Raw genomic sequence first — 5,329 nt, forward strand, 5'->3', positions numbered from 1 at the left:
GATAGTCTTTATATTGCATAATTTACTTAGACACTCAATTACAATAATTAGACATATTATTTACATATATACTTATATTATCACTATTACATATGCATTATTATTTCATTTATATACTCTATATTATAACATTATAAAGTAATCTATCTATCTATCTCTCTCCTCCCCCCCCCTCTCTCTCTCTCTCTCTCTCTCTCTCTATATATATATATATATATATATATATATATATATATATATATATATATATATATTAGTACTTTTTCAAAACTGGTGAATAATATTGTAATATGTAATATGGTAAGTAAAGCTTACCAGTTTAAAATATATTTATGCTAAGCGAGCTATGCAGAACGTTCACGTTTCATACGCGATGCATTTGGCCTGACGATTTTTTGGAAATGAAACATGAACGTTTCTGTGTAGCTCACTTACCACAACATTTTTTTCATACTGATATATGATGTATATTTCTTTCACTGTTTATTTCAACAGTGCCAAATACATACAGACAGACATTTTCCTTCTCCATCTCTATTAGTCTCTCTCAGTTGATCAAGAAAAATAATTCAAAGGGAGAAAAAGTAAGATCTTCAACAAACTCAGGACTCATTATCCTTTGGGAAAGAGCTTTATGGGAATACAGAATGATAAATTATACGTAGTACAGGATAATTTGTAAAATCATGAAATGCAATACATATACATATATATATATATGTATATGTATGAGAGAGAGAGAGAGGTAAATTGGCTGATAGAGAGACAGCAGTAGCAGTAGTAGTAGTAGCAGCTATTTACCGGGTAGATTTGGCAGGTACAATTTAATATTATATATATATATATATATATATATATATGTGTGTGTGTGTGTGTGTGCGTGTGTCGTGTGTTTCTATAGAGATCGTATGTGTGAGAGATAGATAGAGAGAGAGAGAGGGGGTATATAGATAAATAGTGACATAAAAAGAAAGACAGCGAAACGTATAGAGAGAGTAAATTGTTGTGGTGATCAAAGGCACGAAGAGATACACTTAAAGTGAGAGAAAGAATTAAAGAAAGAGATGAGAGGTGGTGGGAAAATGGAATGTGACAGAGAGAGAGAGAATAAAAGATAAATAGATTAACAAAGACTTTACTGAGAAAAATAGAGAATTACACACACACTCATCTATACTTCTGTATCTCTCTCTCTATACACACACACACACACATAATATATATATATATATATATATATATATATATATATATATATATATATATATATATATAATGAGATGGGTACATCTAAAAGAGACAGAATGAGAAATGTTAACGTTCGTTCAGTTTTTGAACTACATCAAAATGCAACATGAAATTTTGTGCATGAAAAGATGATTTTTTTATACATTGAGTCAGAGAATTTCTATGAAATTTTTATACCCCATGAATGCCTTCAAATAGCAATCGTTTTTTGCGCTATAATGACACACTCACACACACACACACACACTCACACACACACACACACACACACACTCACACACACGTGTGTGTGTGTATGTGTGTATGGCATTATAGCGCCAAAAACGATTGCTATACAACATACCCTTTAGGTTAGGAGTTATGTGTTCGACACTTCATCCTTTATGCTGTCAGGTAGTGCAGGAGAAATTATTCTAGACTGAGGCGATGTTTATTTTTTTTTAAGTCTAGAGGGAGTTACTTTGGGAACTGGATTTTCTCTCTTACTAAAAGTAGCCTTATCTTGTGTCCAAATCTGTCCTCGTAGACAGGCAGATACATAGGAGTGTATTCAGTTTAAATCATACATTATGAATTATTTCAATCGAAAGCTTCAGTAAAAGTAATTCAATGCAGAATGAATTTTTGATATTTCATTCAATGTGGTGCCTGATTATCGAGAACAATCGTTATACATGTGTGTGTATATGCGTACGTGTGTATGTATTCCACCTCTCCCTTTCTCATATATATATATATATATATATATATATATATATATATATATATATATATATGATACGAACACATATTTATGTCAATTAAGTTACACAGAGGCGTCCGTGTTATATTCCCGCAGGTTGTCGTCGGGCTTCGAGGATTAAACATTGATGTATCTGCGTAGATTCATTGCTATAATACATGTTCGCACTTAACTACTCAGCCCAATTAACGTATTGTGCACTGTTCAAGTAAATACTGGAAATCTATGCACAATATATTATACCACTTTATAATATATGTGTGTATGCATTAAATAATACACACACACATATATACATATATAATATAATAGTACATATATATGTGTATATATATATATATATATATATATATATATAAAGAAGATAGAGATATAAGAAAGTAATAAAGATTGATTATTTAATGTGCAAACGAAAAAGAGAACATAGAGACTTAAAGAGAAATGCAGAAAGAATAAATTAGAAAAAGAGAGACATTTAGAAAGAGAGAGATAGAGGGGGTGGAGAAAGAGAGATAGTAACAAATCTAAACATGCTGATAGATATATCGATGTGTGCCTAGAAATACAGTTAAAACAACAAAACGAAAAGCAACAAAGAGACGATGGCAGCATTATATTTCTGCGTCGTCGTTTTTTTTTTTTTTGCTTCCATTCATTTCCCTATGTCTTTTACTATTACAGCCACAACAGCTAGACACGTGTTTCAAGGATACGTGTTTGAATGCGAGGATTTTTCACGCACGCCTTATATGGCATTGCTTTCGCGTAAGCCATCCTATCACTGTTAGACATGGCGACCGAAATTACAAACATACAAATGTGTTTTTACATCAGGGAAATTCAAAGCTCTTACACAACTAGTAACAGATAGAATAATAAATATATTATATTATATATTTGTTTGATTTTTTTTTTTTTTGCATATGCATAATTGGAGATGACAGTAGGGGACTGGAAACGTGTATGACCGTTTATCTATCTGTTTGTATGATAGGCAAATAGATAAAAGGACACACACACACACACACATATATGTGTATATGTAAATGTATATATACATATGAGAGAGAGAAGGGGGAAAAGGGATGCGGGAAATAATTAACAAGGATAATACTCACCCCTTTTTTGTATGTTTCTTTTTGAATCGTGATTTCGTCTCTATTATGTATTCCTCCGTTGCAGGTGGTAATTCATAAAAATAGGTTTCATTCATTCTCTTCGGTTTTTCTAGTTCGTTCATTGGGAGTTTGTTGTTTTTACAAACCTCGTACGTTCGTCTCGTAGTTATGGAGATCGACGATGTGACCACAGTAATATGGATATCTGTTGGCTTTAATTTTTCCCTGTTATTGTGAATTGATTGATAAACAATAGTGTCTATGAACGTTTAACACGAGTCAGTTATCTCAAGTCGCGAGAATGTAGAGACTGAACGGTCGGTGATCTCTACATATGCGCGCATGTGTGCAACTTGGCCAGCCGAACCAAAGTCAACACAAACCGAATTCCACAATGTTGCATAACTCCCCCTCCTTCTTTCTGTTTATCTCCTCTGCCCCTCTTTATCTTTAATGCAACTGTGCAAGACGATGACGAACCACTAAGTGTATACGCGTGTGCGTGTGTGTTTGACTCTGTATGCGCACTACGTCGGATTCAATGATTCGTATACTCGATGAGAATACAAGGCAGAGAGAGAGAGAGAGAGAGAGAGAGAGAGAGAGAGAGAGAGAGAGAGAGAGAGAGAGAGAGCCTAGCCATCAATAACATTTGACTCTTGGAATAAACAAAAACGAACGATTTCTGTATGAAATAAAGAAAGCCAAAATTATTTCGGTTCTATATACGCAAGAACATCAACAATCAGTCACGGCCTTGCAAACAAACAAATGAATAAATAAAAATAAATAAATAGAGAAAAAAATAATTAATAAAAAATAAAAAAGATAAAAAAAATAAAGAAAAAAATTTAAAAAAGGCACAATAAAAGTGTATTACTCCTCTTAAAAACTGACCCTTAAATAACAAATGAACAAACAAACAAAATCTCTACTGCGATTGACAGGCAAAAAATATTCAAATCCAAGCATTTTCAACAAACTTTTGACAAAGAAGCAACGTGCAACATCTATTCTTATATCACACTTCAATATTTTTATCAGTGGCGAAAGAATTCGTCTGGACTCTGCCAATTTCTGTTTGCGCCACTATCTAGAGTGTCCCTTCTTAGGCAACTAGGTTTCCCCTACACGTATTATCAATTGTACTCACTAGGAGTTCTCACACAGGTCATCATCAGAGACTGCTCACTGATGAAAACCGGTGGTATTTCTCGGAATCTGGGTGACAACAAGTCTCCTTAGATTTCCAGTACTCTTCACCTCTTCCGATAACCTTTACAAATAATTTTGCGTTATTGCAATAGTCGTTTGCTGTTGATTTCCTGCTGAGAATGACTATTGTTTATCACTGGAATTTCGGTGGCAATAAGCCTCTCCAAAGTCCCATTCCCCTCTGGACCTATCCAGTGGAGGTCTGGTAAGTGCTTTCACTCGTCGGTCTTTCCATCCTCCTTGACCTTTCAACTATTTGGTGTAGTGCCAGCCAATGGTCACATTACAGTTTTTTTTAGGAGAGTGATTGGCGGGGAGGAGGAAGGAGAGGGAGTAGTCAGCCTACAAATTTGCAGTTTCAGTTTTATTCCATTTTATTTTTGTTTTACTTTTGTTATTATTATTATTATTATTATTATTATTATTATTATTAAATTAGTAATGTCGGCAACCAATTACATCACACCAAATAGTTGAGAAGAGTCGAGGAGAATAAAAAAGCGAGCAAAGACCTTTACTGTGTGAGTGTGAAAGGGATTGAGACCTTACTTATTGTCACCCAAATTCCAGTGAAGATGAGAAGTCAATGGCAAGCGACTGTTGAGACGGCGCACATTCATTTGCAAAGGTTACCCAATGACAGGTGGTTAATACGGTAATTTGGGCAGACTTGTTGTCACCCGGACTCCAAGGAATACCACCAGTTGTTGTCAGGTGATGGTCTGTGTGAACACTCCTAATGAGTTAATAATAAATTATAGTAATAGTAGAAATAGTAGTTAAATTTATACTCTTTATCGTATTAAACAAATGGTGTCCCAAGTGTTCTTTATGCTAACTTTAGAGGAATTGTGTCTAGTATATTTCGAAGATATACATATTTATGATTCGCAATAAAAGCAGCAGTATCAGTAGTAGTAGTAGTAGTAGTAGTAGTGTTTCGACACCTTATGACACATTTGGTAAACCAATGGGTCGTATGCTAAATGTTGTGGAACTCTTACCA

At 34.0% G+C, this 5,329-nt stretch overlaps 1 long non-coding RNA gene across 1 annotated transcript in view; it reads right to left on the reverse strand.

Annotated features, from left to right (window-relative positions):
- Positions 1-3,827, reverse strand: part of LOC145303564 (uncharacterized) — a 395,244-nt gene extending 391,417 nt beyond the window's left edge. The window contains exon 1 of the long non-coding RNA XR_013873740.1: positions 3,109-3,827. This is a non-coding gene — a long non-coding RNA (uncharacterized LOC145303564). The remainder of the gene's footprint in view (positions 1-3,108) is intronic.
- Positions 3,828-5,329: the final 1,502 nt, after the last annotated feature.

The sequence above is a fragment of the Euprymna scolopes genome, chromosome 19 (genome assembly GCF_053919585.1).
Source record: "Euprymna scolopes isolate OS-2025 chromosome 19, ASM5391958v1, whole genome shotgun sequence".
Taxonomy (NCBI): Eukaryota; Metazoa; Mollusca; class Cephalopoda; order Sepiida; family Sepiolidae; genus Euprymna; species Euprymna scolopes.